We start from the raw sequence: 16455 nt of genomic DNA on the forward strand, positions 1-16455 counted from the left end.
AATGCGACCTCAAATTAACCTTGTCAAGTCCCGAGTCTAAATGCATGACATTTTGCTGATGACAGTGAACTACAGAGCCTGTAATTGTGGTGATTATGACAAAAAATCAGGAAGACAATTACTTCAGGTTCAGCGTTATCAGCTGTATAATGTAGAGCACCACAAAATTGTAAAACAAATGTGGGACTTTTCTATTTTTTTAATGTTCAAGTTAGCTGAACTTGGATATTTTTATTTTGTAATCATACATTTTAATTGCTATGAACTTGAAATATTTGAGTATGCCAATTCATACATTTAACTTAAAAATATGATGTAATTTCATATTTTTAATAGCGGAAATATTTCGCTTAAACTAGCAGATTCAAAAAAAGCCACCTTGCTAATTGGTTACGCAATGTTTTGGTAGCATAGCACTTGCTGAATGAGGGCAGCAGTAAATTTAACATACAGTATATCTGTTCTCAAACAAAGTTCATGCTTTACTCGGTGCTGTGTTGGTAACTCTACAAAAAACAAAAACAAAAAACACAACACTAGTATCTCCCACTTAAAAATAGAAATCCCAGCCCAGTTTAAGTTAAATTTAAGTGTTAACAATTGATAAAACTCAAAACAATAAAACAATTCAGATTACTTAAAATGTGTCAGTTTTGAGACCTCAAAAGTAAAAGAATGTTCTAAATACTTATACAAGTTAATTTGTTTAAACTATTTTGGCTAATTTGATTTGGCTCTACTCAAACAAATTATTAATTTTGAGCGTTAGGGTTTGCAGTGTGGGCAGGAAGTTCAGAAACAGTGATATAGAGAACAAATTAATTTAGAGTGAGCTATATCTTTTCAGACCTTTTTTCATGATCAAACAGCAGCAATAGAGAAAGTTAAAAATGTACAACAACAACAAAAGCATAATAGTACCCCTTTAAAAGAATCGGATCAATGACTAAACTATCTCATACATGTAATTTTACACTAGTAGCAATTATTCTTATTAATTTATGATGGGGCAACTGGATTCAGTGCTGGCTTCAAAGAGACAAAAATGTGCATTTTCCCCTCCTCTTGCATCTGTTTTTGTGCCGGGGTGGAATTTCCCAAGTGTGTGTCGTGTGAAGCACTGTGTCTGCCTGTCTGGGGCCTAGCTGACCTCTTCAGGAAGGTGAGCAGAAGTTAGAAAGAGGCAGAGAGAAAGACAAAGCAACAGACAGAGAGAGAGTTTGGTCGACAAGTGTTGTTTGATGCAGTGACTCATGAGGCAGTATAGAGGGGTGATGTGAAGGTCAGGCAGAGACGAGAGAGGAGAGGGAGCTCACAAAGACTGTCAAGAACAGGTTCAGGTCAAAGAAAAACTAATATTTTAAATAAAGAAAATATATATACACGTTATATAATATATAGACGTTGTAATTCATTATATATATATATATATATATATATATATATAGTTTGGGTTGGTATGACTTTTTAATGTTTTTGAAAGAAGTTTTATATGCTCAGGCTCCATTTATTTGATAAAATTAAATCCAGACAACACACACACACACACACACACACACACACACACACACACACACACACACACACACACACACACACTTATATAGGCCTATATATATATATATATATATATATATATATATATATATATATATATATATATATATATATATATATATATATATATATATATATATTTATTTATTTATTTTATTTTTTTGAAAAAAGTCTATATATTAGTATATTTTCACACCACAATATGCCATTATATAAATGTATGATGTTAGTATTTTAAAAATCCCTGAATACGCCCATAATGATGTCATCGTGCATTTACTCACTTACACGTAACTAAAATCAATAATGCAGCAAAGTATTCTAAATATTTTATACACTAAATAATTATACATTGCTTATTCTTCACACATGACTTGAAGGCAAACATATAGATGGTCTGGTTAAGACGTGTCGCCTCACACAGCGCGAGAGCGGACCAATGGAAATGATTAAAGAAAATATTCAACATCTGGGAGCGATTCCCTCAGAAGACGAATTTCAAAGTGTATGCAAACGACAGCGTAAAAAGCAATTGCACATGATCTACCAATTAAGTATCTTATTCACATCTTGTTCCGTGACATTTGACCGCATGTATTCATACATTTATGCATAAAGGCGCTCGGTGTCACACGCACGCACGCGCACACACACAAACACGCACGCACACCTTGTGAACCTTTCTTTGGGCATCCTTTTGTTTTCCTAAGCTAAAGATGACCCTCAAATTGTTTCGACTGCTCTGCATCCACTGTCAGTGGCTTTGGACTGATTTTATGATTTTTGGCGAGATATTCTCAGATTTTTTTTTTTTTTTGTGGGAGCAAGCATTTCGAAAATGTGATGTTTATCTGCTTACCCCCCAGGGCATCCAAGATGTAGATGTGCTTTTTCTTCAGTAGAACACAAATTAAGGTTTTTAACTCCAACCGTTGCTTAGCTAATGCATGTCAATGGGGTGTTATTCTAATTAGACCCCATTGGCATGCATTATACGAGCAATGATTGGAGGTAAAATCATTTTTTTTTTGTGTTCTACTGAAGAAAAAAACACACCTACATATTGGATGCCCTGGGGGGGTAAGCAGATAAACATCAAATTTTCATTTTTGGGTGAACTATCCCTTTAAACATGATACATTTTAACATGAAACTGACATATATCCTCAAATATCCACTTAGCCCTTTAATTAATCACTGACAGGATTGGCATTTTAAGCTCACCCCCTACTGACGAGAATAACAAAACATAAAACGTTTCCATGACGAATACACTTCTTAAAATAAAAATATCTCAATATATGATATCAGTCAATGGTCACGTGTTATTATACTAAAGTGTTCTTCAAAATATCTTCTTTTATATTCCACAGAAGAAAGAAAGTCACGGGTTTGTATCGGCTCGAGGGTGAGTAATGGCAGAATGACTTATCAATTATACTATCTTTAAAGTATAATGAAAACACAACAAAGTTTTATGATACGTTTTGATGGTAACATGGTTGAAACAGTATGGGTAAACATATTTTGTATTATATTTAGGTTAAATAAAATCTTTAAAAAGGAAGTAAACAACTTAATTGTGTATTGTAATGTTAATTACTAAGTCTGAAAAACATTTTGTCCTCAATATATGTAAACAAACCTAAACGTAAATGATCACATCACCAATGTGTTTGCCGATGACATTGCATATATAGCTGTGGCTTTGATGGCGGCACAGTAGCAGGGTAATCTCTCTACACAGTAGCTACTGTTCCCCTCCATCCACCCCTTTCCATGCCTCCCTCCAATGCCCCAAGCTCCCCCAGCCCTGGTCTCCCCTTCACAGCTTGCTGTGACCCATCTTGCACCTCCCGGAGTCCACAACAGACGCTTGGTGTGTGAAGAGGGTCAGGAGTTCAGTGCGCGACTCTATCCGTCCCCCCTCTCTCTCGGAGCAGTGAGCGCTCACGAGGTTTATAATTGTCTGCTGTTGGCATCCAGGGCAAGTTCAAGCGCAGAGAGAGAGATGTGTCTTATTAAACAGTCACTGATTAGATGCAACTAATTGACAGGGCCTTGTTTTTACTCTCCTTTTCCCAGCTATAGCTCTCTTCCCGACAGACGTACACACACCTCCCTCTCTTCAACGTGCCCTTTTTATTCATCCTTTCTTCCTGGCATATAAAAATATTCGAAGCTGCTGAACTGTCAAATATACAGTACCGAAACATTAATGTTTCTTTGAAAATAGCCTCTTAATATCGCCAAGGCTGCATTTAGTTGATTATAAGTAAAAACAGTAATACTGTGAAATATTATTACAATTTAAATGAACTGGTTTCTGTTGTAACATTTTAAAATGTGATTTATTTCTGCGATGCAATGCTGAATAATCAGCATCATTACTTAAGTCTTTAGTGTCACATGATCCTTCAGTGGATTTGGTGCTAAAAAGAAACATTTCTTATTATCCTTAATGTTAAAAAGTTATGCTCCTTAATACTTTTTTGGAAACATTCCTTGATTAACAGAAATTTAAAAGAACAGCATTTATTATACTGTAAATAGAAAGTTTTTATTAATTTGCCATTAACTGGAGTGTCTATTCACACCATGTGCAAATAGAGTGCCCTTGTCAGCAAGTGCTATTCGCACTAGCTCCGCCTTACAATGCCAGATTGGTTTGTATCGACCCCGGTTTGAAACCGGATTTTGCAGAGCTCACTCTTATCCCTTTTCTCGTCACAAATCACACTAAAAAGACATTTACTTTCAATAAAAATTAAGAAAATGTCCTAAATGTGATAAATAAAGTGCCTATGCTGTAAAAATAAAGTCACAGCCTGAAATTTTTAAGTACAATCGACTTGGATCTTTAAGTCATTTCAACTTAGATTATATTAAACTGACTTCAAAAAATGAGTTACATCTTGTATATAACTTATTAAAAAAAGTTTAACGTTCCTTAACTTATTTTGATGAGTTAAAACAATGTAAAAACATATGGTGTCACAACTTATTGACATTTTTTTTTACAGTGTAATGAAATGTTTGATAATAGGGAGGGCTATTATTGTCCCATTAAGGTGGCATCCATTTAATAATTTTAATAAATATAATCATTTAAACTCTATGTTTTAATTGCATTTAGAGGGTAGGTTCACCCAAAAATGTCTACTCTTTTGAAGCGTCGACAATACGTTTTGGTCCAAAAATAACAAAAAATACGACTTTATTCAGCATTGTCTTCTCTTCAGTGTTCCTCAAATAAAGAATCAAACAGTCATGAATCATGATTCGGATCGCTTGTCAAACTGGCAAACTGTTGAACTCACGTGACATTGGCGATATAAATCACCAATCAATCTGCTGATTCGCGACGTATGATTCTTTATTTGAGGTGTACTTTTTGAGACTACTACTAAAATATTAAATAAAACCTTAATGTTTCAGAACTGTTGTCTGGTAGTGTAGAGTATATATATATCTGCACAAATATATATATATATATATATATATATATATATATATATATATATATATATATATATATATATATATATATATATATATATATTTTTTTTTTTTTATTTTTTTTTTTTTAATGAACCATTTTAATCCAGCCATCTACCTAACCGAATCAGGAAATGAAGGAACGTCTTGGTTCAATTCTAATCCATAGGCAACGTGTCATTAGTGTCTTACTTATGCCTGAAAAAGTGTGTGCGCATGCTGCAAAACCGAGAGCAGTAAGTGTAAAAATACAAGAGAGAAAAGTGCAACAGCAGTAGAGCAGATGTGGCTGGAATGCAGCCAAATTCAACCTCTCTGTAGTCCATAACCCTCATCTCAGGAGAACGCAGAGGAGACAATAAGAGTGAACGAAAGGATCAGAGAAAAAGCCTTTCATCTTCTTCCATCCTCGTTCCGTCACCCGAGTGTGTCCCGATGAACTCGGTGTTGATAAAAGTCGCATGTTTCTTAGAGCAACTTTATTCTCTGACAAAACCGTCGCTGTTGTGTCCTCGGCTTTCAGCGTGACCTAGTTTTCATGCAAGCAGATGGTTCGGACTGATTACTAAATCAATAAATCAACCAAAGAATGAGTTTCCACATTTTATGCTCTCAGATGAATAGAGAAGGCAAAGAGATGACAAAATTGGGCAGCTGCCACCATCCGATGTTCTGATGTGGACTTTCTCAGGCGAGTGTTTGGTCTTTGGAGAGCGGCTATGAACATCCGTCTGCAGATGGCCAACACATTGCATTCCAGACAGGCCCTTCTGTCTGGACTGGACCAGGAACGGTGCAATTCTGGCTTCATGGCTCTCAAGGGCCACATGGAACTGTGTCTCTCCTTCAAGCAACACCCGCAAGATCTCGTGTGCGTCACAGAGCAGTTTTTCCATCAGCACTGCACAGGTCCGTGGACATCAGGTTGCACCTTCTTGGTGTGTGTGTGTGTGTGTGTGTGTGTGTGTGTGTGTGTGTGTGTGTGTGTGTGTGTGTGTGTGTGTGTGTGTGTGTGTGTGTGTGTGTGTGTGTGTGTGTGTGTGTGTGTGTGTGTGTGTGTGTGTGTGTGTGAATGATCTTCATCATTGCCTAGAAACCAACTGTTTATAGTGTGACTATTCAAAGTATAAAGCCTGCTGAAAACAGTCACATGGTCATAAAATATTGTAACATAAAAACGCTCTTGGCAAAGTTGTGCTTTTGCATGTATTTGTTGAAAGACATGGGGATGGCTGGCAGATTACCTCAATGTTTAAGGCTGCTGAAAACCTAGATAGATAGATAGATAGATAGATAGATAGATAGATAGATAGATAGATAGATAGATAGATAGATAGATAGATAGATAGATAGATAGATAGATAGATAGATAGATAGATAGATAGATAGATAGATAGATAGATAGATAGAAGTAGTTTTAAGATGGCCTGTGCATCAGGAAACACAATGGCTGATAATGGTCCTTTAATTTGTCACTGGACACATATTGGACCTTTGCCATGTATATGCTGAGAAATTTGGCCTTTCACAGTATTTCAGCCAGTTTACATGAAAAAAACACTGGGAACTTGAGATTTACCAGTCAGAGTTACAATTTGCTCAATTCGTTCCAGATTATATTCCTGTTGAAACTGCCTCATCTCAGTCCAAATGCTCTGACGATGAGACCATTTGAGGAAAAAGAGCTCATTATTACATGTGCCGTATTCTTTCAGACGGTTCGTTTGGGATGGAGATGGTTCCAAGTAGCATCTGCACGGCTCAAACGGACCAGATGTGTCTTTGGCTCCACGGCCAAGTCTTTAAGCAGCAGCGGACCGTGCCTGCTGCCTCCCTGGGGTGCCTGGAATAAAAGCACAACTGTTAACAGGTAGCCCCCACCATTCCTCTTATAGACTGCACATAGGAATAGGCAGAATTGTTGAGGTCTGCTGAAACAAACAAAGAAGCAGATGAGAAAAACCGCCGACTTCTTGTCAAAGAGACTCACTCAACCTTCTGCCCTAGACTTAGGCTCCCTCCTTTATCCAGCACGGCCCCCTAAACTCAGCACAAAAGTAAGTTATTTTCATAACCTCTTTTTAATGCAAATAAAACTCACTGGGAAAAGGATTTGGACCAAATTTGTCTTTTACACCGACAGAAATCGCCAAAGGGGATCGTCGGGATTGGAATGTTTGACTCCCATCCGCCCAAAGATCAAGGGGGGTCTTAAGCTACTCAACCAGAACTGTAAGGATTATTGGCTTTTTACAAGGAGGCCACTTGTGTTATCCGAAAGACTGAGCTCGTTAGCTTCCTAGTCTGCTCTCAAGTCCAAAAAGCCATGCTTTTCAAGCGTTTCAAGATTTTTCTCACCTATGTATTAATTTACCAAAAAATTCATTAAAAAAATTCCAACAAATGATAACTTGAATGCACTTCTGTTATGAGTAACATGCATTTGTGTTTTGGTTTTTTTCTTTTCCAATCCTTTAGTCAGCTTAAACCACTCCACAGCTGAAAGCAAGTTCGCAATCTTTTTGAGTGTAACACCCACATTTCAAAATCCAAGTATGATATCTGTATGGTTGGTCTGAAATCACAAACTCTCTTGAGTAAGTATTCGGGTCTTTAGTGACCCATATCTATATCTAACACATATAGATCTCTACCTGTCGCAATGATATTAAAGTAGAAAAAGTAAAAAGTATATTAGAGTAACAATTACAGAAGAGTAAAATAAAGCATGTTTTGTTACCTTTTGGAGCTTTGAAGGGATCAGTTTGAGCAGATGTTTTATACCATCATCACTGTCCTCATCAGAGTTCATTTCCCAGTACATTCAGCATCTGGCTCATATTCACCATCTAAATATATTCTCAAAACTATAATTTTCATCACTGTGTATTAGATATTACCACCTTCAGTCATCAAATGTTCAATTATTGTGGTGAAGAAAAAATATACTTACACTGTTACACACCCTGGGTCATAAGCGACCCTATGCAACTTTTTTACAAAAAATGAATGGGAAACCCGGCATTGTTTTATAATTGTATTATTTTTTATCTTGTTATATTGTTTATAACAAATTGATTGAGGAATACTAAAAAGGTTGATGTCTAACTTAAAAAAAAAGGTATAAGGAGGAGGGTAGTGAATGATGTTCCAGGTCACTCAAGACCTGATGTACCTAAGGGTTAAACTAGATTTTCCTTCTTCCTCTTTATTTTATACAATCATATACATCAGAGACCCAGTAAACATAAATCAAAAGAGGATTTTGTAACTACAAATTAATGGAAGAAAGGTTTTATACTCTGTAATAATGACACAATTAGCATTGCTAGGAGGTAATTAGCAATCTTGTTTCCTTTCAAACGCATTCCAGTTTGAGAACAAAAAGTGTGATGAAATCCAAGAGGTGAGAGGAAGCTAGGTTTCGCGTTGAAAGAACACAAGTCATCATTCAACTGGCCATGTTTTCAAATAACAGCCCTTTGAAAAACACACGGGAAGCCACTGAAAGACGCGCCATACCATTACAACACCAAACAGCGCTTAAGACTCGCCACCTTGGCTGCTGCCGGTCGGCTTTTATCGGCTATACATACCTGCTGATGCAGAACATGTATTTTATAGCTCAAAAGGAGAAGACACAGCAGCTTAAAAATGGAAAACCTGAAAACAACTGTATAGAAAGTGAACGGGCATGAAAATACACATGTGTAATGAATGCGTTTTACCTCTGACGGTCAGTCATGCATTTCTGTTTTGAAAAGCCATGCCAGCGAGAGACCAGTTTATATGCGTTGTTGTTTTTTCTTTCCCTCTTTTTTGTTTTGGTTTCCTCCTCCCAAGCTGCAAGTCTTTAGTCAAAGTCTTGCTTTGACAGGTGAAGATCAACCGGAGCCGTCACTATTGGCAACCATGTGGGACTGAAGTAAAAAGGTCAGAAGGGGGTCACCGGAGGCTCAGTCATTCTATACCTATTCAATAATATGCCCAACCCCCACCAGGTCAAAGGTCCCACACAACATACCTTACCCAAAGTTCTCCAATTAGCCTTGGATCACAGTCTGAAAAAAAGATTCACAATGTGAGGGGGGGGTTAAATAATTGCATGCTGGTCTTTCTTTATCCATTATTACTGAAAGGGAGGTTCCACTGCCACAGTTAAAGCTGTATAACTTTATTAGGCAGGTGATTGAAAAGAATTTAAGGGCTTAAGACATTGTTTGTCATAATCCAGAAGTTGCATACAAAAAGAAAAATATTGAAGTATAAAATAAATTCAGACACAACTTATAGCAACAAACTAAAAATTTGAAAGGAAAAAATAACAAATCTGAGGCAATTTCAAGAAGAATTACAATGAAGCCCATTTCACCTGTCAAAGATGAAAAATTTCATTGGAAAAGTAAAGTATACTTAACAAGGCTGTACTAAACACTGGGCATTTAGCAGCAATTAACACTTAATGCCTAGCACATGGGTGAACATCGTTCTAGCCAACAACTTTCTTCAGTCACTCACTTTCCCATACTAGACTAGAAATCAGTCTGTATTAGTAACTGTATTGTGGAAACCCTGGTGAATGCTGTTTTTAAATGGGTATTGTGTAGAATCACATCAAAATATGCCTAACGATACAGGGTTTCCCTACACTGTAAAAAACAAAATAAGGCCCCAATTGAACATTTTCTAGTGACTGATCACATCTAAATTTTTCAGTTGGCCAAATTGAATTTCTGTGAATTAAATTGCATCAATTCACAGAAATTCAATTGGGCCAACTGAAATATTTAGATGTGATCAGTCATTGGAAAATTTTCAATCGGAGACATTTTTTTTTTCACAGTGTAAGACCAATTGGTTGACTATTTGATTTTGAATATATAGTATATAATTGTGCATCCCCAATAGAATACATAAGTTAGAACATGGCCCCTTTTACACACAGTTTGGTCAATCGGATCACAATAGACAAGGAAGACACATTCCCGTTTGGTGTTTTAATCCGTCTCTTCTGTCCACTTTCAACCACTTATGTCCTGATTACTTCGAGGGGAGGATCTATGTATGGGGTGGGTAAATGTATGGATTTTTCAGATCTTTTGATCTAATGGATGAAATTAACTTATGCAATTTATATATGATATGACAAAAAAATACAGGCTGAATCCAAAATTGCCCCCTATACCCTCAAATAGCCATTTGTAGCGGTGCCCGAAACCCTAGTGGACTATCGAGTGCACTCTTTCTATCCTACATTGAACCACAATAATAAGTGTACATCCGATCTACACTAAACAGCTGTCTGAATTCACTAACTTGTTTGCATTCACTCCTTCAAGTGACCTGTATTAGTGGACTAACCTAGGGAATAGTGATTGAGGGTTTAAGGAGTGCTTTATTCAGCCACAGACAGCAGCAGCTTTTGTTTCTGCTCTGACAGCCGCAAGACCATGCCGAATGTGGTGAGTGTGTGTTAGAAATCAGGAATGGTGAGAGAACATTTTGTCTTCAAACCAAGCTTGGGTCTTCAGCTGACAAAGTTTAAATCCCATCTGGCAAGCACGCTTCCAGTAATGTTCATGCATGATGCATTAGCATCATCCACTTCTATACGATCGATCAAAACGCATCTTAATACTAGGTGTAAACAGGGCCTGACAACATTTTAGTGCCACATTAAAATAAAGTGACCATAACAAGAAACACTGCTGAGACTGTAAATCAGAATCAAGGCTAACACTTTGCAGCCAACCAGCAAGAGAGCAGCTTGATTTAAAAGTGATTACAAGTGATCCCATTAGTGTGTGATATGTTATTTTGACCTCTTTAGTATTATCACCACAGTGACTCGACCAATATATAAATGAAATTACATAAAGTCATATATTTGTCGAGTAGTCAAGAAAATATATAGTTTTGTACATCTCTAATGAGATTCATAAGCTAGAACATCATATATGTTACATAGAATTAGTACAATGGTTTTGAGCCACATTAAAATAAAATAAAAAACTATGATTTAAAAAATAGTTATAACATTATTCTATTATAATTTTTGATTTATATGAATAATATGAAGTCAATGTTGTAATTCTATAACGTATTATTGTAAAAGGGTGCATTATAAGATTATTCCCAAAACATAAAGACTTTCCACAAAATCTTGGCACTAAAGCGTGTCATAAATAAGAGATTGTGCTAGTTTCAAAAACTAGTAGACATGACAGCAGACATGTGCATTCCATTTCACTTGGATTTGAGCAACGCAACAAACTTTCCATCAAGGCAGAACATGGAGAAGGTGTTAAAGGAAAATCCCACCATCTGTGCTTTCCTTACACCAAACTCTTCACCTCCCCCAGTCCTAGTGCTTTTCAAAAAGTCTCCAGGAATTTAACTTGAGGGACAGACACAGATAATTGGTCGCAGATTTTTTATTGGAGGGACACAAAGGGACCTCCTATTCTGCCAAACGCAGCTGTCCCATTCACACCCTGCAACCGACCTTCTATGTATCTTCTCCCCCGCAGGGTCTACACAAACTAGGCCTCGAACACGGCCCCTTTCATTGGTACAATGAAGGCCTCGGATGCATCCCCTTCTCCTGACCCTGACCCTCAGACCCTTCCTCTACCACCCTGTGGATCTATCAACTTCAGAGGACTGCCCTGAGCTACTATTTGTCCACCCTTTGATATCGTGAGAGCCATCAATTAGAGATCCCAGGGTGCGCTTTGGAGATGCACCTGTTGGAAGGGTTGCAATTCGATCTGTGACTGTTGGTGACGAGGATCGTGTAGACTTGATTATATTTGTGGTGGAAGTTTGACTTCTTTGATGAAAAGAGACCTCCTGCTATTTTTGTAACCTTTGGAATGTCACTGTCTGATTATTGAAGAACTCTGATCTAGATACTTGACATCAATTTTCAGGTCATCTAGACCACACCAAGACATGAGTGTCCATCTGTTGAATTAGTTGATTGATAGGACAACAAAGACATCCAAATCAAGAGCCAGATTTACTAGTAGCTTGCACCGGTGCAAACCATAGACCGTAAAAAATATGGACGACTCGACATCATCCGTTTCCGCTTGCCATATTTGAAGCTTTCAGGCAGCCTTGCACGGCGCTGACATCTTGGGACCGAGTCTGCGCAGTAGCGATTTCGGGACCGGAGTTGCGCAGTAGAGCGCAGGAAGTAGAGCAGGAAGTACAGTCGCGATATCAAAAGCCCGCCCACACTCTCGCAGATGCAGAACAATTAATTATGTTGGTGTGAAATAAACAGTTATGGGAATGTAGAAATTAAAGCTAAAGCTCTAATCTGCTCCCAAAAATTTCGAAAAAAGTCCGTTAGTGCCTCAGTGACAACTTCACTCAGAGAAGACCTCAGTCTCAGCTGTCAATCATGACGTCACACCCCCCGTTTTTATAGCATCAAATAACTAACTCAAACTAAACTTATTTTTAAATCGAACACCTGAAATGAAATCATCGTGATGATAACTGCCTTCAGTGACATAAACTACCTTTGGGGGGAAATTTTTGAAGTGTAATTTTATTATTTAGTTTGCCTCGCGTCCATTAGAAAACACAGAGGGGCGGCTATACTGGGACCGGTCACCGGGGGGCGATCGAGGCGCGAAAGCTTCAGTAAATGAGAGGGAGACTGCATGCTTGGTGCAAACCCTGTTTTGCCGTTAAAACTACTGTCATGATTTACTAAAGACACTGTGCTGAAAAGGCGTAGACACAGTTATTTTTGCGACTGACTTTATTGCATATGCATTTGCAGGAGATTCCCTTTCAGAGGCAAAATGTATAAGAGGAGCGTATTTAATATGAGTATTTATTGAATCACGCAAGGTGATTTACTAAGGTTTGCGCTCGTCAATTTACTTTGCACCATTATTTATTGAGCAAAAAAGCATGTCTTAGACCAGCCGCTAACTCCATTGGTCAATGAAATGGAAATGTTCCGGCTGCGTCTGTGTTCTTTAATATGTGCATCGTCAGTAGATCATGCGCAGAACTTTCCAATACCATCCAATCCCATCTGTGTTCTTTAATATGAGCATCGTCAGTAGATCATGCCCAAAACTTTCCAATCCCATCATAATCCCATTATGATCACTGTATTAAACTTGATCGTTCACTTAAGCAATGTAAGCCATTATAGAAACATACTGTATTCATTCAAATCAACTGAGTCAATAGGCAGTGCAGGACCAATAAGTTCAAACCTAATACCAATTTCCTTAAAATAAAAGTTAGTACACATAAGTCAGCGCGTTATGGTATTTTTGTTCGTTATCATGACAGCCACTTGCGTGTCAAGGTTTAACCGTACTTCTTGTGTATGAAACATGTGTCTGTACATGTTGAAATGCTTGATGTGTACTGACAACTATACATTATATAACCTAATTTTCTTATCATTATGGTATTGGTAAAGCAACTGTTCAAGTGGAAAGTAGGCTAAATTTCCTACATAACATATCTCTTTTAATCTAATATTAAATTTGATACCCAAGCAGCAACCTCCTGCGAAATTTCTTTGAGCCCTATGTTAAAATTTCCAACTTAACAGCAGAAAAAACATGCGTACATCATGTACAAATTATGGTTCTTTATATACGGCTAATTTTGCCCTTCATGGCAACTGTGAGGATTTTTTTCATAACTCATTCGTTTACATAATATAAAGCCTTAAAGTTCTGCATCTGGCAGGTGGATAACCATTTATCTGGCGTCTATAGTCATTGCGTCACCTAAGATCTGCCCACATCCCGCCTCTTTGCCCATTTTCTGTTATCCGGGCCTGACGCGCGATGTCTCTACTTTACGCTTCAGAACCGCTTATCGGTATCCTATCAGTGACGTCACAGACATTACGTTCATATTCCAGTCTATGGTCATACCATATTGTCCCTCATAATGGTAGTATAACAAGCCTAAGCAAGCTTAATTGTTATACTTGTTTGACATGACATAAAAACGTGGAAAAGTTTTGTGTAGGCTTTCAAAATCCTCCCTCACCTTGTTCATCTTCCGAGTGGACAGTTTTCTAAAGCCGCCACAAGCGCCAAAAAAACACCACACACCAAACCTGAGGTAAAATTCGCTGCAGATATACACTTTTCAAAATAATATTTTAATTGCAAGATGTAACATTGACTGTAATTTAAATGTAGCCTTTGTAAAAATATCAAAAGCAAAATGACTAGTATTTTTCAAGTCAACTTGCAGCAGCACTAGCGTCTAATTGACAATTCAGCCAGTCTCGCACATCCCTAGTAAAAACATATGTTGTCAACTTATTTGTCACAGATTTCGTTTGACCCTACATTAGCATGCACTTCTCAATATTCATATACAAAAGTGTCTGAGAAAATAGTGGATGCTAAGGCAGGATTGGTCAGTTTTTTAAGATGGGGTTTGTAAATAGAATAACCAAAAACAGGATTTAAATTCTACATGCATGTTCTTCGCATATTCTCCACTATGGCTTGGAAGTATAAGCACAGTGGTTGACCAATGGAATGCCTGTTTAAAAGTTATCAGATTTAAGAATTAACAGGATCAATAGAATCTAATCGGAAGAAGGTTTGATGGGACCACAAAAGATTCTAGCACAGCCCATGCAGAGCAATTTGAAGTCATTAGATGCATTATTTAAAACCAAAACACATTAATCTGTTCCTGCCTTTGCTTGACATACAAACTGTTTTTTTTCTCAAAAATCATATTGTGAGGAAGTAGTGGGGGGCAGTGGGGACACTCTGGAAACAGTTGAAAGGAGGGTAACACGTTTTCAGAAAGACTGTTTCCTGTGCTTTCTCCTGGCTCTACCTTAATGGATCACATGTGTTGAAATGATGTATTGTACAGAGAAGCAAAGCGTTGAAAAACTACATAGGGACTACAAAAGGCAGAAAAAGATCACTCTTTGTGAGAGCCATGAAGACATTGAGTGGAATTTTAGGGGGAAAGGTAAGATGGAAAGTGATTGTTATACCATTCACAGACAGTCTTGCAGTCCGCAGTGATGGTAGATCTCTTATGCAGCCTGACTAGGGCGTCTCAAGAGACTTTCGAGAGGCCAGAGGTCAACCACCCCTTTCCTGACGTGCCATATGTTAAAGGAATTTGCCAGTGCATTGTGGGAGTTAGACCCCCACAACTTTAAAATTACTAACACATACAGCCCCATGCCTTCCCAGCCAATCTCTCTTTTCTGCCAAAAAACTTTATTGTCGTCCAGAGCTCAGCTGCTCCGAACAGCTTAATAATTACTTGCTATGAATACTATACCAGTACTAATATTAGTACTAATATTATTATAAAACCAAATCCAAATAAATGTATATACAAATCTGTATATATATATAACATTGCTTTATTCCTAAATTAATATAATAAATATTCGTATATATTGTATTTAATGCTGAAAATATGTGAATATTATGTACCTAGTACTCTCTCACAAATAACAATTAAATATTTACATTATGAAGAGACATGTTGAAAGTAAATAAACATAAAAAGGAAGAAGTTAAAGAGTAGAGAAGACTTCAGCCATAGTGGGTCTTTTGTTTCTGTTACTGTCCCCTCCCCCTTCCTGTTTTTTTCAGAGAAACTCTCTGACAAGGCTAATTAACTGTTATTAGTAATAATACCCTCTCGTTATAGGTGGTGGCTGTCTGTTAAGCTAGTCAGACTGAGAGGCGGAGGCTAGGAAGCTAATACAGATGCAGTGGTTGTGCTGCTAATAAGATAAATCAAAGAGAAATGAAATGCTAATATGTTGTTACTCAAGATAAGGCAGGTTTAGTAGTAAACTATACTTTAACTCTTTCCCCGCCATTATTTTTAAAGAACCCCTGTGGTAAAAATCTAGTATTTAATGTTGTTTATACACAATATTGCCAAAAGTATTGGGACACTCCTCCAAATCATTGGATTGAGGTGTTTAACTCACTTCCATGGCCCCAGGTGTAGAACAATCAATCACCTAGGCATGCAGACGCTTCTACAAACATTTGTGAAAGAATGGGCTCTCAGGAGCTCAGTGAATTCAAGCGTGGTACCGTGATCATTTGCCACCTGTGCAATAAGTCACAGCATGAAATTCACTCACTGTTAAATATTCCATGGTCAACTGTTAGTGGTATTATAACAAGTGAAAACAGCAACTGTTTTCAGTCACAAAGTGGTAGGCCCCGTAAAATCACAGAGCGGGGTCAGTGCATGCTGAGGTGCACAGTACACAGACGTCGACAACTTTCTGCAGTCAATAGCTACAGACCTCCAAACTTTGTGTCCTTCAGATTAGCTCAAGAACAGTGCGTCGGGAGATTCATGGAATGGGTTTCCATGGCCAAACAGCTGCATCTA

The sequence above is a fragment of the Pseudorasbora parva genome, chromosome 14 (assembly GCF_024679245.1).
Source record: "Pseudorasbora parva isolate DD20220531a chromosome 14, ASM2467924v1, whole genome shotgun sequence".
Classification (NCBI taxonomy): domain Eukaryota; kingdom Metazoa; phylum Chordata; class Actinopteri; order Cypriniformes; family Gobionidae; genus Pseudorasbora; species Pseudorasbora parva.